A 25,804-nucleotide genomic window follows, 5' to 3' on the forward strand; every position below is an offset into this window, starting at 1 on the left:
ATGGAACAAAGCAGCAAGTGTCCACCTTACACACACTGTGTTAACGCCACACAGCGGGATGGGAACACTGCGTACCAAGCTCTGTTACTCCACAGAGAGGTAAAGCACTAAGTATGTCAAGTACTATACCCTGCCAACATCACAGGGAAGTTAGTACATGGTTTGAGCTATCTCTGCAACTAAGCTGTGCTAACCACACACATGACTGAAGCAGATGCTGAGCCGAAAGAAAGAAATCTTATGACGCTAGGTACAATACCCTGTTGCCTTAATAGAAAAGTATAGCAAAAGGGTTGAGCTTGCTCTGTAACTGAACTGTGCTAACTGCACACAAATGAAACAGATCCTAAGCCAAGCGACAAGCTACCCCAGTACTTAGACTACTGAACCTGTGCCTGATGGGTACTTTAAGCACATAGCAGACTAAGACTCAGGCGCTGACCCATGGGGCCGAAGCTGCATAAGTGTGCAACTTGCCTGCCAACATGTGCACTCACTGAGCATAAAAAGACTAAGGCAGAGTGGTAGAGTATCCACTCACACACCAAACATAAATGACACTAGCGCATCCACGTGCACCGCTGAGAGCCTTTTATGCGCTAGGCTCCAGCCCAAACTTTCATGCCCAGTTAATTGAGGCATCGCCCGAGCAGCTAACATCCAGCCACCAATAAGAACGCACCACATCACGAACATGCTCAGTAAGGTGATCTCTGGACTTAGACTTCAGAGCACAAGGCTGCACCTGTATATCACTGGTTGTAATAGACTTGGCTGGAGAGCCAGCAGAAACCAAACATATACCACGAGCCTGAGCATGATGCTGGGACCGACGTCTATGCTGAGCAGCAACCACAGCAGCCGGACTTTGGATGAGAGACCACAGTACCAGATAAGGCTTGGGATCTATCCCACTCAATGGGAGAAATCCGGTGCCTAACACCAAGATAGAGCTTTTTTGGTAAATCGTATCATTCTGCTTTTTACCAAAAATGGAATGAGGCCTACAACAAAAAGAACACAGTACCTACAGTCAAATATGCTGGAAATTCAAAGATTTTTTGTAGGTGGTTTTGCTACCTCAAGGCATCATGAAATCTAAAGATTATCAAAGGATTTTGGGTCGCAATGTAGTGCCCAGTTTCAGAAATCTGGGTTTGCACTCTAGGTCATGGGTCTACCAGCAGGACAATAACCCCAAACATACTTCAAAAAGCATGAAGCACGTAATGGTCAGGACACAAGAAAACAGCCAATCACAGGCACACAGCCCAGGAACATGCCTGGGCATGAAGCAGAGAACCCAGTACTGTAACATATGGAGCACAGTCAATCTCCAGTCATAACCAGCTCGGGGCCGCACAGTCTGATGTCGGCCATCATTACAATATGGATAGCATCGCTTGCACTGGCCCATTCCATGTGTTCCCTCGGTCCCCTGACTACTTGGAAGCTGCTCAATTGGATAAATCTAGTCGTGAACCTAAAGATATACGTGTATGGAATCACAGGAAGAGCTGAAAACATCAGCACTTCATGTTATGTAAAGCTTTTCTACAGGAACGTGGTCTGCTGGGCAGGATAAAGGCTGAGGAATGTTTATGTTCCATCCATGGTGAGAGCAGCTCCCCACATTGTACCCAGAGAGATGAAGGTAGCCAACCTGAGAGACTTGATGAGATTACAGCTCCACTGGGTGCTATGCCAGCAAAAGCTACATTACCCTCTGTATAGCCTCTGGCCTGTGATTATGATATTGGCTTGTCCATGGCTGGCAGCTCTCCTTCTAGTAGATCTTCTTCACCTACTTCTTGGCTAAATCTTGAGAAATGTGTTGCCATTGATTGTGAAATGGTTGGTACAGGTGCTGGTGGGAAGATCAGTGAGTTGGCACGATGCTGTGTCATCAGCTATTTGGGAGAGGTCTTGTATGATAAATATGTAATCCCAGAACTCCCAGTAACAGACTACAGAACACAGTGGAGTGGCATTACCAAGAGACATCTGCAAAATGCAATCACATTCAAGAAGGCTCACAATGAGATCCTCAAGTTTCTCAAGGGTAAGTGTGTGATTGGACATGCATTACATCATGATTTCAGCATTTTGAAATATTCCCATGCCACGAAACAAACAAGAGACACCAGTAAAATCACATTACTGAACCAAATGGCAGGACTCCCAAGAAGACCAAGTGCTTTGTTAAAAAAAACTGGCATTACTTATTCTGCAGAAAAAAATACAGGTTGGTAATAAGGGGCACTCATCAGTTGAAGATGCTCATACTTGCATGGAGCTGTATAAGTTGGTGGTGGAGGAAGATTTCCTGAGTAGGTGTCAGGTCGGTGACAACAGTAACTTGGATGAATACTTCAAAAAGCACGCAGGAGTGGAGGGAAACAAAGCACCAAAGAGTTCTGAAGTGGCCTTCAATGAGTCTGGATCTAAATCCCAATGAAGCACCTGTGGAGAGATCTTAAAATTGCTTTTGGGAGAAGGCAACCTTCAAATGTTAGAGACCTGGAGCAGATTGCAAAAAAGAGTGGCCCAAAATTCCAGTTGAGAGATGTAAGAAGCTTGTTGATAGTCATCGTAAGCTATTGATTGCAGTTACAGTGGGGAAAAAAAGTATTTAGTCAGTCAGCAATAGTGCAAGTTCCACCACTTAAAAAGATGAGAGGTGTCTGTAATTTACATCATAGGTAGACCTCAACTATGGGAGACAAACTGAGAAAAAAAAATCCAGAAAATCACATTGTCTGTTTTTTTTTTTCATTTTATTTGCATATTATGGTGGAAAATAAGTATTTGGTCAGAAACAAAATTTCATCTCAATACTTTGTGATATATCCTTTGTTGGCAATGACAGAGGTCAAACGTTTTCTGTAAGTCTTCACAAGGTTGCCACACACTGTTGTTGGTATGTTGGCCCATTCCTCCATGCAGATCTCCTCTAGAGCAGTGATGTTTTTGGCTTTTCGCTTGGCAACACGGACTTTCAACTCCCTCCAAAGGTTTTCTATAGGGTTGAGATCTGGAGACTGGCTAGGCCACTCCAGGACCTTGAAATGCTTCTTACGAAGCCACTCCTTCGTTGCCCTAGCGGTGTGCTTTGGATCATTGTCATGTTGAAAGACCCAGCCACATTTCATCTTCAATGCCCTTGCTGATGGAAGGAGGTTTGCACTCAAAATCTCACGATACATGGCCCCATTCATTCTTTCATGTACCCGGATCAGTCGTCCTGGCCCCTTTGCAGAGAAACAGCCCCAAAGCATGATGTTTCCACCACCATGCTTTACAGTAGGTATGGTGTTTGATGGATGCAACTCAGTATTCTTTTTCCTCCAAACACGACAAGTTGTGTTTCTACCAAACAGTTCCAGTTTGGTTTCATCAGACCATAGGACATTCTCCCAAAACTCCTCTGGATCATCCAAATGCTCTCTAGCAAACTTCAGACGGGCCCGGACATGTACAGGCTTAAGCAGTGGGACACGTCTGGCACTGCAGGATCTGAGTCCATGGTGGCGTAGTGTGTTACTTATGGTAGGCCTTGTTACATTGGTCCCAGCTCTCTGCAGTTCATTCACTAGGTCCCCCCGCGTGGTTCTGGGATTTTTGCTCACCGTTCTTGTGATCATTCTGACCCCACGGGGTGGGATTTTGCGTGGAGCACCAGATCGAGGGAGATTATCAGTGGTCTTGTATGTCTTCCATTTTCTAATTATTGCTCCCACAGTTGATTTCTTCACTCCAGGCTGGTTGGCTATTGCAGATTCAGTCTTCCCAGCCTGGTGCAGGGCTACAATTTTGTTTCTGGTGTCCTTTGACAGCTCTTTGGTCTTCACCATAGTGGAGTTTGGAGTCAGACTGTTTGAGGGTGTGCACAGGTGTCTTTTTATACTGATAACAAGTTTAAACAGGTGCCATTACTACAGGTAATGAGTGGAGGAAAGAGGAGACTCTTAAAGAAGAAGTTACAGGTCTGTGAGAGCCAGAAATCTTGATTGCTTGTTTCTGACCAAATACTTATTTTCCACCATAATATGCAAATAAAATGAAAAAAAAACAGACAATGTGATTTTCTGGATTTTTTTTTCTCAGTTTGTCTCCCATAGTTGAGGTCTACCTATGATGTAAATTACAGACGCCTCTCATCTTTTTAAGTGGTGGAACTTGCACTATTGCTGACTGACTAAATACTTTTTTTCCCCACTGTATTTATTCTAAAGCGTGTGCCACCATGTATTAAGTTGAGGTTCCATCAATTTTATCCATCCCATTGTGGAGGCAAGAGGCTAATAATATTTGCTTTACACTAACTTATTATATTTAAAATTGCAAATATACGATACAGTTTTTTATTTTAGCTCTTTATTTAGAAATGAATGTAAAAATGTTGATTAAACATTAAATAAATCAACTATTGGTACCGTATATGATTTAGTATATGGAGATTATAAAATAATGCATCTCAGTCTTCTACATTTCTGTTCTATTTCAAATTGCTGTTTACACATTAAAATGGAAATATTAAATAACCTAAATATGACATCAAAATCAGAAACATGGCATTATATTTCAGCTGCACGCATAAATTTTATCTACAGACAAACATGCAGTGAATGTATCTCCATAGAGCTATTTTGGATTTTTAATGTGCAACCCCTCGGTTTACAAGCACAAATAAATGCTATGTTGCTGGTGGGCTGTTAGGCAGCTGAGAAGTGTGACATTTAATGTATTCACTAAATCCCATTTTTCCTGTAATTCATGAGTTATTTTTGTAGGTATCCATCTGCAAACTATCTGCCACGAATGAAAAATGAAAATATAAAACCAGTGAAAATGTGGAACTTTATTTAAAGGGAATTTGTCAGCAACCTATTTATATGTACAGTATATATGCAGCTTTTTTTTAATACAAGTGCAGCAATCTTTACATAGCCCATTTGTTTCTCCATTACTGAGAAATCAGCATTTGTATTATCTTACAAATGGGGCAATAGATTTGAAGTCTCTGTCACTGTCTCTGTCAGCGCTGCTACCTCTTACTTGACTAACATCTCTGTTGCATAAAGTCATACAGCATAGCGGCTGTCAGTCAAGCATGAGCAAGTTGGTACTAGGCATGGAATAGATCTAAAGTGAAGTAGGATTCAGATCTACAGCTTCATTTGCATATCAGTGCAAACACTTTGTCTCTGCAGCAGGTATACATTGACACTGATTCTGGATATTTCGTCTTGTTTAGCTAGATATCAGTGGGAGGTTATTTGCCCTCATGCTGTGGGTGAGGGATTTTCCAAAGAACATCAGTTCCTATACACATAATTTAAGGGAGTTACCTTAGAGGTAACACATGCTCTTGATCTGGCATTGGTCTGCATTGTTCTGTAACATGTCCTCTGTGTATATAGATAAATATCATAAACAGGATTACACTTCAAAACTAAGTACATATCAGTGCCCTGACATATGTATGTGATGTATACATCTTAGGACAAATGAAACTCAAAGACTCAATAGATTAAATTTTATTAATAAAATAACATACAAAAATATATTATTTCAAAATCATCGGTGCCTCATAAATGAGGGACACATGCAATAGACCAGACCAAAGAGGTATAAGATGTCTAATAACACATAGTATTAGTCAACATATGCTCTTACTGCGCACAAGTATAGGGACAATAGGTAATTATAAAGTGCAAGTAGAAACAGACAACATAACCAATATAATCACCTAGGTCACAGATAGACGGTTAAATCCTGTGTCCCTCCACCCCATTGCACCTTTCATTCTGCTTCCTCAGTTGGTATATTGTCCCTATACTTTGTGCAGTAATGCGAACTACTATATATATATTATATATATATATATATATATTATTATTATTAGCTATCTTATACCCCTTTGGTCTGGTCCATTGCATGTGTACCTCATTTATGAAGCACCAATGTATTTAAAATAAGATTTTTTGCATGTTATGTTATTAATAAAATTTATGCTATTTATTATTTGAGCTGTGGATGCCAGGTGTCTCAGCTCCCTGGCTGTTTCAGCTCCCTGGCTGTTTGGCTCTGCTCTGTCATGAGTCTCCGCACACCGACAAAGCGCAGCAGAGCCGTTTGCTCTGTACTCCTCGAAACACCAGCCAGATACTGACTCTGACCCTGACACACCCAAACCCTCTACTACAATGCTTTTAACAAACAAACCTGTGGTCTTAAGCCACATGGAAAACCAGGCCTGAAATGAAATGGACTGAACGACTCTCATCCTGCAGTCTGTTTCAGAGCATAACATTCCAGAGCAGGTTTACCCTACACCAGCCTTGGACACTGACATGTCCAAGACCAATATTCACTTTTATTATTTTAGTATGCAATGCAGTCACAGCTATGCCTGTGACTGCCATGCACGCCTATGGCCCTCACACGCCTCCATGCACATCCTGGGGTTAACAAACAGTGACCCCTTCAGGTAACACCAATCACTGTCTCAGATATCCCCCTCCTCTGTTCAAACCTGTGGGGTTGAACACTTGACATCCCACATGGGCGCAAGACAAGGCATCTGCATGCCCCTTTGACATTCCTGCCCCACACTACACCAAGAAACCAAAGTAGGGACTGGAAACATCAATCGGTGTATGCATCTCTCATCCTTTGTGTTTCTCCTCCACACTTCATTACGGGACCACCCACCTCCCCGTTCTCCATTGCAGACACCACGCTCACTTTCACGTCTAACCATAGATTTGGGCCAGTTTTGGTCTCGACCTTGTTTATTTTGACTTCAGTAACCCTGCAGCTCATCCTGTCACCGAAGTACCTGCCTTCGGGCCCCTGGTAGCATTTCCTCCGTACTCTTACCGGTGCCTCTGTGACTACATCACAGTGAAACGCCGCGGTCCGCCCCAGCAAATCCGAGCATCCATCATTATTACGTTGCACTTGAACCTGAACCTTCCGACACTGCTGTCTAGCGATCACTCTATTTTTGCCTGACCCTCGGCCACATCCCCAGTTGCCTCCATGACCACACACTCCCAGTTCTTTTTAAATCTGCGTTTTTTACACCTTTGTCTCTGCATGGGACCCTGGAACTTAGCTGTTCCGAACTTACCAGGGGACACTTCCAGCTCTGGGTTCAGTGGACTCTCCAAGTCCTCTGCCTCCATAACCTCTTGGGGAGCCTATTGGGGTTACACTCTGTGCCTAAGTTGGTGACCCCTGTTGCAGATATCTCATTATCTTCGGGTTGTATGCCTTAAACAACATTTTTCACTTCTCCTGCCAATACTTCTAGGGGGAATCTATTGGGATTACACTCTGTCCCTAGGTTGGTGAGCCCTGTGATAGGTATCGCAATATCTTCGGGTTCTACACTTCACACAACTTTTACCATGAGAGGGTTGATCCTGGTCTCCCACAGGGACTAAAACAGGGGCAAGTCTCTCCCCAACAAAGTCCCATATGGAAGGGTCTTTGCCACTCCCACTACATTTTTAAAGTCCCCACATCTCATGGAAAAATTCACCTGTGAGGTTGGGTACTCCCAGATTTCCCCATGGATACCCATCACCTCCACTTTCTGTCCTTTGGGGTTGCCCCCGGCAACAAGGGACCCATGAACCATAGTCACTCTGCTACCTGTGTCCAAGAGAGCTTCTGTTTGGTACCTGTTCACATGTACCTGGTACAATCGTGGTTCGCTGCCAGCAGTGCTCGTAGTTATGGTACAGATGGGTGGGCACACATAGATTCATGGTGAGTGTTCCCAAGGTCCATGGGCTCAGATATCACCGAACAGTTAATAGCCCCGTGCCTGGGCTCTAGTACAATGTCCTGAGTGAGTTTATACCGCTCAATCTACCCTATCAGCAGATCCAGATTGCCCAGGTCCCTTTGCCCCATTCTATGCTGCATGGCACCCTCCAGTCAACTACAATTCTCCCCATCATCTTGATTGGGGAAAAAAACTCAGGCTGGAGGCACTCCTCCACCAACTGCAACAAGTCATTTGCCTGAGACCTGGTGGGCTGAGATTCTACATAGGACCACTGGTACACCCAATGATCACCCCTTAGCTTTGGGGTCTCTTCATGACTCTGCTGAATTCTCCTTATCTTAGGGGTCTCCTCTTTACACCGCTGAGGCTCTGGTAGCTTCCACTGAAGCGCACCTTGCTGCTGCTTCTGCAGCTGCAGCTCATGCTGCTGCAGAACCTCTTGCTAAAGCCATTGCTGACTAAGCACATACTGCTCTAAAAGTTCATCCATATTTCCAGCATATTTGCTCACTGATCTTCAGCACTCTTTGGGGTATGCCTCAGTTTACACTGCCAGCATTCTCCACCATTAGTGATGAGTGAGTATAGTCGGTAATGCTCGGTACTCATCCGAGCATTGCTGTACTCATGATACTCGGCAAGCCCCGAGCATTTCCGGGATTATTTTGGTGAGAGCTCGGGGCCTGGCCCTGCATGTTTGGCGCTTTTTACAACATCAATCAACATGCAGGGACTGTCTGCTATGCACTGTAATGCTGGCCGCACAGCATCATCAGGTCTATATCAGACCTGGTGCTGCCCTGCGCTGCACAGTCAGCTCTGGAATCACCAGTGTAAGGAGAGTTGCTGCAGTGATAGGGACAGAATAGGTGGGGTATACAGTTAAGGCCCTTTTACATTTAGCGATGCACCAGCGATCCAACCAGCGATCCGACCCGGTCAGGATCGCTGGTGCATCGCTAAATGATCGCTAGTGAGCTTTCATACAGAAAGATCTCACAGCGATGCAGCAGCGACGCAGCGCACGATACTTACCATTCACACACAGCGATCCTGCATCCTCCCGCCCGCCTCCACGCATCGCTGGACGTCACAGCAGGAAGCCCAGCAGGAAGCAGACGACAAGAAATGGAGCCGGACATTCTCGCGCGATCAGCGATGGACAGCGGGGGAGCCGGTCGCTGGTAAGTATCACACATAGCGATATCACTAGCAATATCGCTATAACGTCACAAAACCAGTGACGTTTTAGCGATATTGCTAGCGATATTGCTTAGTGTAAAACCCCCTTTACTGTGGGTATATCATAATTGAATCCACAAATATAGCTAAATCAACATTCCTTCTAAGGACTAATTACAGGGTATATAAATTGCAGTGCTAGGTAGGCAGGGAGTGTATGTGGGTATATGCATATCAGTGCAAGTTATGCAGACACTATATGTGGGTATATAGATATCAGTGCTAGGCAGGCAGGCATCGTATGTGGCATACTTCATTGCAAACATCAATAGGGTCCATTCCATTACTGTCTTCTGCTGCTGCCTATTACACTTATTGACCGTATATACATAGTCCCAGGTATCAGTGGCCAGGAATAATTTTTTTGGCATCTTAGTCCTGATTATTTTATTCAAAAGCAATCCAGAGCACATGTTTTTTTTCTCCATTTGCTTATTGACACTGCAGAATACAGCCAGATCCTTTTCATAGTAAAGCGTGAAAATCCAGCTATTTAAAGTGTGTTTGCCCTTCCCAGTGATCACATCTTAGTGCGCAAAAAATGCTGCTATTTTTGTGATACTGTAAAATTTTTTTGTAGTGTCTAAAACAATTTCTTGACACCATTTTGCTGGCAAAAAAATATTTAGCTGCCAAAAAAAATTTAGCTACAAGGCAGAGATTTTCCACAGGGTTTTATCCGCCACACGGATTGCATATCATTTCGGTCAAAATTGTGCCATTTCAGGCCTCCTTAGAATTTTTTTCCCTGTGCCTTAGCCTACCTATTGACACAATTTTCCTGCACAAAAAAATACAGGCCAGATATTTGAAAGTATGGCATCTCCGTCACACACCTCGTCTATCTGTGAGCTACAAATTGTGGCATTTGAGGCCTGCATTCAACTATTTTCGCTGTGTGTTACCCTAGTTCTTGACACTATTTTCAGGTAAAAAAATAAAAATACAGGATACATATTTTACAGTGTAGTATCTGCGTCACGCGCCTCATCTATCTGTGGGCTGCAAATACTGGCATTTGAGGCCTGCATTCAACTATTTTTGCTGTGTGTTACCCTAGTTCTTGACACTATTTTCAGGTAAAAAAATAAAAATACAGAATACATATTTTACAGTGTAGTATCTGCGTCATGCGCCTCATCTATCTGTGGGCTACAAATTGTGGCATTTGAGGTATTCATTCAACTGTTTTTGCTGTGTGTTACTCCAATTATTAACACTATTTTGCTGTAAAAAAAATACAGGCCACATATTTTATAGTCTGGTATCTCCGTCACACGCCTCATCTATCTGTGGACTACAAATTGTGGCATTTGAGGCCTCCAGTCAACTGTTTTTGGTGTTTATTACCTGAGTTCTTGACACTATTTTCCTGTAAAAAAATAAAAATACAGGCCACATATTTTAGAGTGTAGTGTCTCCATCATGTGCTTCATCTAACTGTGGTCTAAAAATGATGGCATTTGAGGCCTCCATTCAACCGTTTTTGCTGTACATTACTACAATTATTAACACTATTTTCCTGTAAAAAAAAAATTTCAGATCACATATTTCACAGTGTGGTATCTCTGTCACATGTCTCATCTATCTGTGGGCTACAAATGGTGGCATTTGAGGCCTCCATTCTGTTTTTGCTGTGTGTTACACTAGTTCTTGACACTATTTTACTGTAAAAAATAAAAATACAGGCCACATATTTTGCAGTGTGGTATCTCTGTCACACACCTCCTCTATCTGTGGGCTGCAAATTATGTCATTTGAGGCCTCCATTCAACTGTTCTTGCTGTGTTACCCTTGTTTTTGACACTATTTTCCTGTAAAAAACAAAATACAGACCACATATTTGAGTGTAGTATCGCCATCACATGCCTCATCTGTGTGTGGGCTACAAACTGTGGCAATTGAGTCCTCCTTTCAACTGTTTTTCCTGAGCCTTAGCCTAGTTATTGACAACAGTTTGCTGAAAAAAAAAATTACCTACAGGCCAGAGATTTGAAATTGTGTTTTTCTCGCACAAGGATCATATATAAGTATATAAGTTTGTTCCAAATTCAGCCATTTGAGGTGAACGTGGAAAATATTGTCATCCATTTAAAATGGGCCAGGACCTTGGCAAGGGACTGGGAAGAGAACATGATGGTGATGGTGCATGCAGACACCAAGGTCATGGGCAAGCTGAAGTTGGGCCACAACAAACAGCCACATCTTCTCGCTCGACCTTCCTGTCCAAATTTCTAGGGAACAACATCAGCACACCACTATTGAACCCAGAGCAGTGTCAAAAGGTTGTTGGTTGGATAGCGGATAATGCTTCCAGTCAGTTTGACACCATCACCACCACCATGTCTTCCACATGGTCAAGTCTGAGTAGCCGTGAGTCTGGACTGCATTTTCCTCACCCTGATCCTCCTTCCTCCTAAAATGCCGAGTGCCCGGAGGCAACTGATCTTGCACTTGGACACTCCAAAGAGCTGTTCATTTTTCCATTTATAGATTTGGACCACTCACTCGGTCCACTTGAAGTGGGGCAAGAAGAGATCGCATGTACCGATGCCCAAACATTTGAGCAGCCACAGTCACATGAAGGTGTTGGTGGGAACGTGTCACAAGAGGTGGACGATGTGAGACACAATTTCCAGAAAGTCAGGAGGAGGACCAGGGTGCGGAAGTGTAAGACGAGGTGGTGAATGATATAGTAACTGACCCAACCTGGCAGGAGGACATGCAGAGCAAGGACAGCAGCACACAGGGGGAGGGGGACATAGCACCCCAATAGGCAGGAAGAAGCAGTGTGGTTGCCGCAGACAGAAGGCGGGCAACAGTTCCCCGTAACACCAACATGACGGAAGTTGCCAGTACAAGTGTTTGGTCTTCCCGAGTCTGGTTGTTTTTTAAAGACTCTGCCAATAAACTCAAACAAGCCATTTGGACCATCTGCCATGCCGGCATCAGCAGGGGTAGCAAAACTACAAGCCTGACCACCACCAGCATGATCAGGCATATGGCAGCAAAGCACCCGACTTTGTGGGCTGAACCCTAGGCTCCAGGAACAGTGTCTGTGGGTGGCATCACTGCTTCTTCTGCTGTTGTGCATGGAAGTCAATCCCCTGTCCATGGTGCTTGCAATGATACCTCCTGCCCCGCACCTGTCGTTTTACACACTCAACTATCACCATCATCAAGCACATCCATTTCAGTTCAGTTTAACAAAACCCAGTCCTTGAAAAGCAAGCGGAAATACACAGCTAATACCCCACAGGCCACAGAACTAAATTCACAAATTTCTAGTCTGCTTGTGCTCAAAATGTTGCCTTTTAGGCTTGTGGAGAAGGGAGCTTTCCGCAACCTGATGGCAGCGGCTGTCCCAAGGTACTCTGTCCCCTGCCGCCACTATTTTTCCCACTCTGCCGTCCAGGCAATACACAAGCACGTGTCCCGCAACATTACCTGTGCCCTTAACAATGCTGTTACTGGGAAAGTCCACCTTACCATGGACATGTGGACAAGTGCTTGTGGGCAGGGATGGTACATCTCACTGACGGCACACTGGGTTAACATAGAGGAAGCTGGGACCCAGTCGGACCTTGGGATGGAACATGTCCTCCCGATGCTGAGGACTGCAGGCTCTACATCAATCAGGGTTGCCCCCACAATCTACAGCTCCTACACCTACTCCTCCTCCTCTTCAGCCTCCATCTATGAAATGACCACATCAGTCACAAGCTGGAAGCATTGCAGTATTGCCTCAGCCAAGCGTCAGCAGACTGTGCTGAAGATAATATGCTTAGCTGACAAACCGCACAATGCTGAAGAGTTGTGGACAGCTCTAAAAGAGCATTCAGATCTCTGTGTTACACCACTGAACCTACAGCCAGGCATGGTTGTGTGTGACAATGGCCGGAACCTGGTGATGGCTCTGAAGTGAGATGAGCTCAAAAGCGTACCATCCTTGGCCCATGTGCTTAACTTCATTGCTCAATGGTTTCTCTAATGCTACCCAGTAGAGGTGAGCGACTTTGCCTTTTTTAGGGTCGAGTCGGGTTTCATGAAACCCGACTTTCTCAAAAGTCGAGTCGGACGAAATTGGCCGACTATTGGGAAATGTCGAAAGTCTGACTGAAACACAAAAACCAATGCAAGTCAATAGGGAAGCAAAGCTGGCAGGGAGTGGAGGACAGTAAACACACCTACATGCCGGACTGCTTTTTTAAAGTACGCAAAAACTCTCTCTCTCCCCGGATGCTGCACATGTCATCTCGTTGCCCACAGTGTACGGCCTTGCTCAGTGGCTGAAAAAGTCACGTGCAAGCATTCTGGGAAATCCGACTTTGGCGCTCGTTTTGCCGACCGCATGACCGACTTCACACTGTGGTCGGGTTTCGATCTGCGAAATCCCACTTTGCCATAAGTTTGCGACTTATGTATCTGGCCGACCTGTTTCGCTCAACTCTACTACCCAGAGCTGCTGGGTCTGCTTGCGAAAGTACGCCACCTGTTTGCCCATTTTTGAAAGTCAGCTACATCTTCCGCCGCCCTTTCCATGCTTCAGCAGCTCTTGAAGCTTCCGGCTCACTGACTGGTGTATAATGTACCCACACATTGGAACTCTACACTGCATATGTTGGAAAGAATTTGTGAGAAGAGGGCAGTTGTTGACTTCCAGCATCAACAAGGGTGTTGGTATTCAGTTCAGACTCCACACATAAGACCTCCGGAGTGGACATGGATGTCAGATATATGTACTATCCTCCAATACTTTGAGGAGTTCTCCAAGATGGCGAGCGATGATGACGCCATAATTAGCATCACCATACCGCTTCTCTCTATTCTGAAAAGCTCTATGCTCAATATGAAAGAGTATGCTTTGCTAGCAGAGCTGATGAGATGGAGCAACGAACCATACAGGGTGATCACACACAGCCCAGCCTCATGTCATCCCAACATGGAATGGTTGACAATGAGGAAGAGGAGGATGATGAAGAGCAAAGGCTACTTTCATGTATAATAGATGGTACTATAAGCACAACTGTCATACCGTCTGGTTAACATGGATGGCCTGAGGACAGGGAGGAGGAGGATGAGGGGAGCATGGGCGACAGTCTCATGACTGACATCCTCTTGGTGAAGACACAGAAGCCTTGCATGTTAGCAGTCTGGCACACATGGCTGACTATGTTGTGCTGCCTTTTCCATGACCCTCGTATTCTCAAAGTTTTCGGTGACAGTCATTACTGGCTGATGACACTTCTAGACCCCTGCAACAAGGGGAATTTTCAATCTTTTCTTTCAGAGGCAGACAGGTGTACTAAATAGTGCAGTACCAGAAGGCCATTGTTGTGAAATTATTAAAAAAATTCCCATCTGAAAATGCTGAAGGAAGAGGTCACAGTTTGTTGAACAACTAAGGAGTACAGGTGAGAGAGACACAACTCCAATCCAGCAGAGGCAGGGGAACACTGGCAATGTTCTGAGTGAATTTTCTCAGACCCTCCCATCGCACTGGCACTGAGGCATGGGGTACTCTCACAAGTAGTGCGTTTTGGAAGATGCTGAGGGAGTACCTTGCAGACTATACCAACATCCTCCATGATTCCTCTGTGCCTTTTAAGTATTGGGTATCCAAGCTGGATATGTGGCATGAACTGGCTCTCTACACCTTAGAGGTCCTGGCCTGCCCTGCCACTAGTTTTTTGTCAGTGCGGGCTTTTAGTGCTTCTGGTGGAATTATAACTGATAAGCGCATCCACCTGTCAACTGAAAATGCTGACAGGCTGTCTTTTATAAAAATGAAATGTACACCACTGAATGAAAACAGCAAAACATAACCTCAAATCCAGTGTCATTTTCTTGCACCACTTCAAAACCACACATGGGTATACGCTTCATGATTTTTCCTATTTGCTGTTATCCTCTTTCATCTCCTCATGCTCATTAGCCACCACCAGTAGATAACCATGGTAACCGTGATCCGTGATGCAACAGCCACGTTACAGTGTTTAAGGGTGCTTTTGATGCCCATAATAATTTTTTTTACACATTATGTTGGTGTGTACCTCCCAGGGTGAAATGTTTGTCAGCCCATACACTTACAGTCATGGCCCAAAGTTTTGAGAATGACACAAATATTAATTTTTACAAAGTCTACTGCTTCAATTTTTCTAATGGCAATTTGCATATACTCCAGAATGTTATAAAGAGTGATCAACTTAACAGCAATTACTTGCAAAGTCAATATTTGCCTAGAAAATGAACTTTATCCCCCAAAACACATTTCAATATCATTGCAGCCCTGCCTTAAAAGGACCAGCTAACATCGTTTCAGTGATTGCTCCATTAACACAGGTGTGGGTGTTGATGAGGACAGGGCTGGAGATCAATCTGTCATGATTAAGTAAGAATGACACCACTGGACACTTTAAAAGGAGGCTGGTGCTTGGCATCATTGTTTCTCTTCTGTTAACCATGGTTATCTCTAAAGAAACACGTGCAGTCATCATTGCACTGCTCAAAAATGGCCTAACAGGGAAGAGTATCGCAGCTAGAAAGATTGCACCTCAGTCAACAATCTATCGCATCATCAAGAACTTCAAGGAGAGAGGCTCCCTTGTTGCCAAAAAGGCTCCAGGGCGCCCAAGAAAGACCAGCAAGCGCCAGGACCATCTCTTAAAAGTGTTTCAGCTGCGGGATCGGGCTACCAGCAGTGCAGAGCTTGCTCAGGAATGGCAGCAGGCAGCTGTGAGTGCATCTGCACGCACTGTGAGGCGGAGACTCTTGGAGCAAGGCCTGGTCTCAAGGAGGGCAGCAAAGAAGCCACTTCTCTCCAGGAAAACATCATGGACAGACTGATATTCTGCAAGAGGTACAGGGAGTGGACTGCTGAGGACTGGGGTAAAGTCATCTTCTCTGATGAAACCCCTTTTCAATTGTTTGGGACATCTGGAAAATGGCTTATTCGGAGAAGACCAGGTGAGCGCTACCACCAGTCTTGTCTCATGCCAACTGTCAAGCATCCTGAAACCATTCATGTGTGGGGTTGCTTCTCAGCCAAGGGAATGGGCTCTCTCTCAGTCTTGCCTAAAAACACAGCCATGAATAAAGAATGGTACCAGAATGTCCTCCAAGAGCAACTTCTCCCAACCGTCCAAGAGCAGTTTGGCTATCAACAATGCCTTTTTCAACATGATGGAACACCTTGCCATAAAGCAAAGGTGATAACTAAATGGCTCATGGAACTAAACATAGAGATTTTGGGACCATGGCCTGGAAACTCCCCAGATCTTAATCCTATTGAGAACTTGTGGTCAATCATCAAGAGATGGGTGGACAAACAAAAACCTTCAAATTCAGACAAAATGAAAGCATTGATTTTGCAAGAATGGACTGCTATTAGTCAGGATTTGATCCAGAAGTCGATTGAGAGCATGCCAGGGAGAATTGCTGAGGTCCTGAAGAAGAAGGTCAACACTGCAAATATTGACTTGCTGCATTAACTCATTCTAACTGTCAATATAACCTTTTGCTACTCATAATATGATTGCAATTATATTTCTGTATGTGATAAAAACATCTGACAAACACACATAAAAACCAGAGGCCAGCAGATCATGTGAAAATATAATATTTGTGTCATTCTCAAAACTTTTGGCCATGACTGTAGTGTATGCGCATTGCAACCATTGGTGACCCCCTCCTTTAAATTGGGAAAAGATTTTAAGTAGGCCATCCTCCATGTTTCTTCCGACACCAGTACTAGATCAGTAGGGTGAACGTATTCTGTGATGCAACAGCAAGCTATTTTTGTCAAGGGTGTTTATGATTCCTGTACAAAAAATGTTTACACAGTATGTTGAGGTGTACCCACCAGTGGGAAATGTTTGTCAGCCCATACATGAAGTATGGGCATTACATGTATAGGAGACCCCCTCCTTTAAATTGGGAAAAGATTTTTAGTAGGCCATCCTCCACGTCTCTTCCAACACCACCACTAGATCACCATGGTGAACGTGTTCCATGATGCAACAGTCACGTAATTGTTTTCAGAGGGGTGTTTTTTGTGTCAGCACAGTTTACCTATTGTTTCTTTTGGACACCCCTCCCAATGAGTAGTCCAAATAAATATCAATTAAAAAATTATAGGGTTGTAAAGGAAGCACAAATAAATAGTCGTGGTATGGCACTGCGCCCTGCCTACATACGAGAATTTTTTTTATTACCAGCATTAAATTCAAATTCTTAAATGCAGATGAAGTTAATAGAAAACCACAATCTGTGTCTTCCGAGCATTCCTCTGTATACATCTCAACATTTAGATCACTATTAGCGTGATCTATTTCCCTTCAGCATTTATCTGTATTCTGATAGCAGATAACACAACATGCTTCAGCAGTAGGGCCATAAGTATTGCCTACAATTATAGAGTTCTGCATGACACCTTCACAGTGTGAAACACTAAATAGGCACAAAAACTTTATTGGCCTAGAACACAGTTGGTGGACACTAAGTAGTTCCACCCATTTACTGGAATATGCAAGTCTTCATATCCATTAGTAGGAATCCAGATATTAAAACTACAAAACAAGAAAGATTGTCTTTTAAGTAGTGTTGAGCGATACTTTCCGATATTGGGAAATATCGGATCAGATTGGATCGGACCGATACCCAAAAAGTATCGGGTATCGCCGATTCCAATACCGGAAACCCATGCAAGTTAATGGGACAGAAATATCGGAATTAAAGAAAACCCTTTCTTTACTTGCACATCCAGTTCAGGAGGGGGGAAGAGTGTGGGCGGTGCGTGGGCGGACACTGTGCATGTCTGTGTGTGCGGGCGGGGTCTGTATGGGCCTCTCGGGGGTCTGTGTGGGCCTGCCGGGGGTCTGTGTGGGCCTGCCGGGGGTCTGTGCGGGCTGCCGTGGGTCTTGTGCGGGCCTGCCGGGGGTCTGTGCGGGCTGCCGGGGGTCTGTGCCGGCCTGCCGAGGGTCTGTGCGGGCTGCCGGGGGTCTGTGCGGGCTGCCGGGGGTTGTGTGTGTGTGCAGGCATCGTCCAATGGGACTACAAGTCCCATCGGGCTATGCCTGCTGCAATGACAGTGATTGACACATTAGCCAATGATGGAACAGTAGTAGTCCCATCATCTGGCTAATGTGTTGAATGTAAAAAAAAAGAAAAAAAAACATACATACTACATATATACTACATTCCTGCAACATACATACATACTACATACTACATATATACTACATTCATACAACCTACATACATACTACATACTACATACATACTACATATATACTACATTCATACAACATACATACTACATACATACTTCATATATACTACATTCATACAACATACATACATACTACATACACTCACTGGCCACTTTATTAGGTACACCTGTCCAACTGTGTGTTAAGACTTAATTTCTAATCAGCCAATCACATGGCGGCAACTCAGTGCATTTAGGCATGTAGACATGGTCAAGACAATCTCCTGCAGTTCAAACCGAGCATCAGTATGGGGAAGAAAGGTGATTTGAGTGCCTTTGAACGTGGCATGATTGTTGGTGCCAGAAGGGCTGGTCTGAGAATTTCAGAAACTGCTGATCTACTGGGATTTTCACGCACAACCATCTCTAGGGTTTACAGAGAATGGTCCGAAAAAGAAAAAAAATCCAGTGAGCGGCAGTTCTGTGGCCGGAAATGCCATGTTGATGCCAGAGGTCAGAGGAGAATGGGCAGACTGGTTCGAGCTGATAGAAAGGCAACAGTGACTCAAATTGCCACCCGTTACAACCAAGGTAGGCAGAAGAGCATCTCTGAACGCACAGTGCGTCGAACTTTGAGGCAGATGGGCTACAGCAGCAGAAGACCACACTGGGTACCACTCCTCTCAGCTAAGAACAGGAAACTGAGGCTACAATTTGCACAAGCTCATCGAAATTGGACAGTAGAAGATTGGAAAAACGTTGCCTGGTCTGATGAGTCTCAATTTCTGCTGCGACATTCGGATGGTAGGGTCAGAATTTGGCGTAAACAACATGAAAGCATGGATCCATCCTGCCTTGTATCAACGGTTCAGGCTGGTGGTGGTGGTGTCATGGTGTGGGGAATTTTTTCTGGGCACTCTTTGGGCCCCTTGGTACCAATTGAGCATCGTTGCAACGCCACAGCCTACCTGAGTATTGTTGCTGACCATGTCCATCCCTTTATGACCACAATGTACCCAACATCTGATGGCTACTTTCAGCAGGATAATGCGCCATGTCATAAAGCTTGAATCATCTCAGATTGGTTTCTTGAACATGACAATGAGTTTACTGTACTCAAATGGCCTCCTCAGTCACCAGATCTCAATCCAATAGAGCATCTTTGGGATGTGGTGGAACGGGAGATTCGCATCAGGGATGTGCAGCTGACAAATCTGCGCCAACTGTGTGATGCCATCATGTCAATATGGTCCAAAATCTCTGAGGAATGCTTCCAGCACCTTGTTGAATCTCTGCCACGAAGAATTGAGGCAGTTCTGAAGGCAAAAGGGGGTCCAACCCCTTACTAGCATGGTGTACCTAATAAAGTGGCCAGTGAGTGTACATACTACATATATACTACATTCATACAGCATACATACTACATACTACATACATACTTCATATATACTACATTCATACAACATACATACTACATACATACTACATATATACTACATTCATACAACATACATACATACTACATACATACAATGATATTTGCAGTATCGGAATGCTCAACACTACTTTTAAGTAGAAACAGATTATTGAAGAAATGTAAACAAGCTATTCGACACTTAGCCTCCCTTGACATAACAGTCAAACCATAATCATGCTGTATCAAAATAATAGAGGAAGGGGAACACGGAAATTCTTTATGCAATAACGCAACTGCCCCACAATGAAGGTGAACTGTACTACAATGATAGGAACAAGATTGATTGTCCAATGTCTGATGCCACACTCCTTCAAACATCAACTACCCGGTGGTGATCAGCGCTAAACAAAACTCAAGAAGCAAAATGAAGTATCTTTTTAAGGAGTCTCTGGGCCCATATGTAAATTGGGAATCTCTCTTATTACAGTCTCCAATTTGTGGTGGTCTTAACAGTGCTTAATCTTAATTGCAGTTGGTTGGATGACTGCTGATGACCCTGAGGATTTAAAGAGTGCTTTTAAGATAGTATCAGGATCAACTTCAGTGGGAGGATTTGAAGCAACACTGAAGGAGGTTGTGTTTCTTGTAGATTCACATTACTTCTTTGATGGGGCGTCACTTAAGCTTAGAAGGATGGGCTGGTTTGATGCTATCACACTACCATTCAAATGCAGAATGCATTTTATTGGTTGTCCATCTAGGTATCTTTTGCATTTTTTATAGGCACCAACTGCATCTTCCTTTCTTACAAACACAACCTCTGCAACTCTGGAATTCAACAAGCGGGCACCGCACACACAGAAAAACTACACAATAACTTCCTCTGTGACTCTTGAATGCAAATTATTGATGGTCATTTTTGTGCCTTTTAAAGGTCTAAAGACAGACTCTTTAGGAGTTAGCCATGCAGAAGAACTGTCCTCCTTTTTGACAAGTGTCTGTGACATGATGGTTAGAGCCTTTGTACGCAATCAAGGTGGTGAAGTCTCATGATGAGTAGACAACGGAGCTGTGTATGCATCATTCTGTACCACTTTAGTAAGAGGTAAAGTTTGCCCAAGAGAAAATGAATTTCCAGACTTTTTTGCACAGTGTTGATAGCTGTGATTTTCATCTTCTTGCTAGGGATGTGGGAAAGTTCCAAGTCATCATCAATACCATCATCATCCATATCTTGTAAAGAGAAAATCTGCTGTTTCCCAGGTTCGTGATTAACTATGTTTATTCGCATCCCTTTAGCAGTGTTTGTTACATCAGAAGAAATAGTTTTTGTCTGTGAAATTTAGATGGTCTTGGTAATATTTATGGGTAAAAATTAGGGATGAGCGAGTAGTCAAATATTCGAAGTAGCTATACTTGTAATGAGTAGGTCCCATTACTCGAGTGTTCATAACGAGTAGCGAGTCCAATGCAAGTCAATGGGAAATCCAAGTAATTTTCTGCTGGACCCTACAAAGCAGTCTGGGGGCCTGAGGAAAAGGCTGAAATGGGTGCATGATTGTTTAAAAGTAGGCGGTAAAAAGCTGTTGGTTGGTTAGCGCAGGATGAAGCCACCCAAAATCATCACAAGTGCTTCACAATTCTAAAGGTCGGACTACTGTCCTTTTGTTCCACTGCCACTGCACAACATGCAGGCATAGTTTCTCCAAAAGATTAGCCCTAGGGGCTGTATCATGGTTGATGCAGGAAGGAGGCGTCAAGTGCTAGACAATTCTGAAGCTAGGACTGCTAGCACAGTAGTTTCAGTGCCCAATGTGCAGGCATAGATATAGCGTTTCCAAAAATTAGCCCAAGGGCCTGCATCATGGTTGATGCAGGAAGGAGGCCTCAAGGGCCAGACAATTAAGAAGCTAGGATTACTAGCATGGTAGGTCCAGTTCCCAATGTGCAGGCATAGACATACAATACCATTCAAAAGTTTAGGGTCACTTAGAAATGTCCTTATTTTTTAAATAAAAGCACAGTTTTTATCCAAAGAAGCTAACATTAAATGATTCAGAAATACACTCTATACATTGTTAATGTGGTAAATGACTATTCTAGCTGCAAACGCCTGGTTTGTAATGCAATATCTTCATAGGTGTATAGAGGCCCATCTCCAACAACCAACACTCCAGTGTTCTTATTGTACTTTGTGTTTGCTAACTGTGTAAGAAGGCTAATGGATGGTTAAAATACCCTTGAAAACCCTTGTGCAAGTATGTTAGCACAGCTGAAAAAATTTAGAGAAGCTATAAACCTGACCTTCCTTTGAGCTAGTTGAGAATCTGGAGCATTACATTTGTTGGTTCCATTAAACTCTGAAAATGGCCAGAAAAAAGAACTTTCTTGTGAAACTCTACAGTCCATTCTTGTTCTTATAAATGAAGGCTATTCCTTTCGATAAATTGCCAAGAAACTGAAGATTTCCTACAACGGTGTTTACTACTCCTTTCAGAGGTGAGAACAAACAGTCTCTAACCAGAGTCTGTAGATTGAGAAATTGATGCCTCACAGGTCGTCAACTAGCAGCTTCATTAAATAGTACACGCAAAACACCATTGTCAAAGTCTACAGTGAAAAGGTGACTCCGGGATGCTGGCCTTCAGGGCAGAATGGCAAAGAAAAAGCCATATCTGAGACTGACTAATAAAAGGAAAAAATTAATATGGGAAAAAGAACAATGGCATTGGACAGAGAAAGATTGGTAAAAAGTGTTATGGAAAGACAAATCCAAGCTTGAGGTGTTTGGATCACACAGAAGAACATTTGTGAGACGCAAAACTGAAAAGATGCTGGAAGACTGCCTGACGCCATCTGTCAAGCATGGTGGAGGTAAAGTGATAGTCTGGGGTTGCTTTGGTGCTGGTAAAGTGGGAGATTTGTACAAGGTAAAAGGGATTTTGAATAAGGAAGGCTATCGCTCCATTTTGCAACGCCATGCCATACCTTGTGGAGAGGGCTTTATTACAGCCAATTTCATCCTACAACAGGACAATGAACCAAAGCACACCTCCAAATTATGCAAGAACTATTTAAGGAAGAAGCAGGCAGCTGGTATTCTATCTGTAATGGAGTGGCCAGCCAGTCACCAGATCTCAACCCCATTGAACTGTTGTGGGAGCAGCTTAACCGTATGGTACGCAAAAAAGTGGCCATCAAGCCAAACCAACTTGTGGGAGGGGCTTATGGAAGCATGGGGTGAAATTTCTCCAGATTACCTCAGCAAATTAACTGCTAGAATTCCAAAGGTCAGCAGTGCTTTAATTGCTGCAAAGGGAGCATTCTTTGACAAAAGCAAAGTTTGAAGGAGAAAATTATCATTTCAAATAAAAGTCTTTTTTTCGAACCTTGTCAATGTCTGGACTAGATTTTAAATTCATTTGGCAAATTATTTGATTAATAAAAGTATGAGTTTTCATGGAAAATGCAAAATTGTCTAGGTGACCCCAAAATTTTGAACAGTAGTGTAGTGTCTCCAATAATCAGCCCAAGGGGCTGTTTCATGGTTGATGCCGGAAGGAGGCCTCAAGGGCAAGACAATTATGAAGCTAGGACTACTAGCACGGTAATTCCAGTGCTCAATAGGCAGGCATACACAGTACATAGTGACTCCAAAAATCAACCCAAGGGGCTGTATCATGGTTGATGCAGGATGAAGATCTCATCAAAAGTGCCTCCGATGGGAAATATTAATGAATGGAACATTGTTTCTAGCTTGTTGACCATGAGGTAAATCTGGCAGAAGCAGGAGTAGGATACACATGTAAGAAGAAGGAAAGGGGTTTTTATGGGAAGGGATGGATGTGATCTCCAGTAGCATAAAAGGGATGCTATCATCTGGAGGGCTTAAAAACTGTGGTGAAATCCAGTCCTTGTTAAATTTTTTCAGAGTCAGCCTTTTTGCAATCTCTGTAGTCAGCTGTGTACGTGTATCTGTGATGGTTGCCCCAGTGGCACTGAAAACAGGCTCTGACATCAGACTAGTAGCAGGGCAGGCCAGCACCTCCAAGTCATATAAGGAGAGGTCTGGCCAAAGGTGCAGCTTTGATACCAAGTAATTACTGTAAATGGAACAGAAGCATCAGAAAGGATGCAGGTATGGTAACTTAGATACTCATTGATCATGTTGTGCAACTTATGCTTCCTTGACATTGTTACGGGTCCAGCTAGCCCTTGCTGATGAGCTGATTTATTGCAGATGGCCCAGTTGTGGACATTTTTCCCCACCTCTTTTGGACCTGCTGAGCGTATCTCTCCCCATTAATGCATTCTGTTGCAAAGAGCTGGTACCTCTGCTACAAGCCGTGTCTGAGTGTGATGTTGTTATCAAATGATTGACAACGGCCCTCTTGAAGGATTCCATTGTGAAACCCCTTGGTGACTGCAACAGTAGTGAAGAAATTTGTCCTTGTACCGTGGGTTGAGAAATGTTGCCAACCAGTATAGGTTGCTGTTGAAAATGTGGATCACATGAGGGTCTTGGGACAGACAGTTAGACCTGAACTGTGCCATGTGTTCCAAGCTGCAAAGAGGCAAATGTTTTGTGGCCTCAGAAGGAGGAACCATCCTCTCCTCACACTGACTCTCCTCCTCCTCTACCTCCTCCTCTCCAACCCACCCATGCTGGACAGACATGAACCTGGGGCTAGGAGTGCACTCTGTAGCATCAGGGGTCCCCTTGATTCCACAGAAGAAAAAAGTCCTCACTCCTTGTCTTCCTCCTCATTTTCATCACCCAATCTTGCCTCATGATATTGGTTGGGCTGGGTAGGATCACCCAGTGAGAAATCTTGCTCCATACCCAGCTGATGGGCACTCAAAGATTCCATGTTTAGATTATGCAGAGATTCTTTCAACGTACATAGCATCGGGATGGTAACCCTGATAATAGCCTGATCACAGCTCACGAGATTGGTACAGTACTCAAAGTTATCAAGCACCTCACAAATGTCAGCGATCCACACCCACTTGACAGTTGTTATGTGTCTTGGCTGAGTCGCAGACTGACGTGCATGTTTAAGCTGGTATTTAGCAAGTGCCCTCTGCTGCTCACTAATGCTTGCCAACATATGATATGCTGAGTTCCACCATGTGGGCAGGTCACAAATGGGTCAGTGATTTGGCAAATTAAATTGCTTTAGAAGCGCTGCAAGATCGGTAACAGAAGTAGAGGAATGGCGGAAATGGGCGCAAGTACGGCACACCTTCTCAAGTAGGTACGGCAAGTCAGGGTATGTTTCGATACATTTCTGAACCACTAGGTTCAACATGTCAGCCATGCCTGGCACCTGTACCAGCTTCCTGAGCTTTAAAGCCACCACCAAGTTTACTCCCATTATCGCAGACAACGAGACCAGGTTCGAGTTGCAGTGGGGAGAGCCACTGATCAGTCTATTGTTTTATTCCTTACCACAGCTCTGCTGTAGTGTGCGGTGTTTAACCTAAACAGAATCAGCTTCAGCAGAGTGTGTTGCCACTTTGCCGATGCGCTGCTGCACAGCTCCCAACTTGGGAGTGATGTGGAGGGTGATTCAGCATAGGATAAGGAGGAGGGAGAGGGGAAACAGGATGTATATGATGAAGTGGAAACCATGATTAAGGTTGGTTCCTCTATTCGTAACTACTTGTCTGCCTGTCTGTTGATAGGTGGACCTTCCAGGTTACAGCATTGATGAGAGCACGCTTTAGATTGTTTAACACGTACTGGTGTAATGCGGGGATGGCACACTGGAAAACATAGTGACGGCTGGGAACAGAGTATCATGGGGCAGCGACATAAAAGAGATCACAGAATGACTGTGTCCCCACAAGCCGCCTAAATGGTTACATCTCCAAGGCTAACAACTTGGCAATGTGCACGTTTAGTATTTGTGCTTGTGGGTGCATGGGTTGGTATTTACGCTTTCTTTCATAGATCTGGGGTATGGACAATTGGACTCTATGCTGGGACAAACAAGTGAATGGGAAAGCTGTGTCCTGTGTCTCTGCAACTGCAGCTTGTCAGCATGAAGCATGAACACCTTTTTCCTGGCCAACAGATTGGGAAGGTTGGATCACAGACGACATGTCAGTGGTTTGACCCGCAGACACT

At 44.0% G+C, this 25,804-nt stretch overlaps 1 protein-coding gene and 1 pseudogene across 1 annotated transcript in view; one reads left to right on the plus strand and one right to left on the minus strand.

Annotated features, from left to right (window-relative positions):
- The window catches only part of CDH18 (cadherin 18), a 1,129,863-nt gene that overhangs the window by 66,046 nt on the left and 1,038,013 nt on the right, over window positions 1-25,804 (minus strand). The window lies entirely within an intron of this gene.
- LOC141084608 (apoptosis-enhancing nuclease pseudogene) lies at window positions 1,768-11,284 on the plus strand (annotated as a pseudogene).

This window comes from Dendrobates tinctorius, unplaced genomic scaffold, assembly GCF_039654945.1.
Source record: "Dendrobates tinctorius isolate UK_male_01 unplaced genomic scaffold, ASM3965494v1 ptg000025l, whole genome shotgun sequence".
Taxonomy (NCBI): domain Eukaryota; kingdom Metazoa; phylum Chordata; class Amphibia; order Anura; family Dendrobatidae; genus Dendrobates; species Dendrobates tinctorius.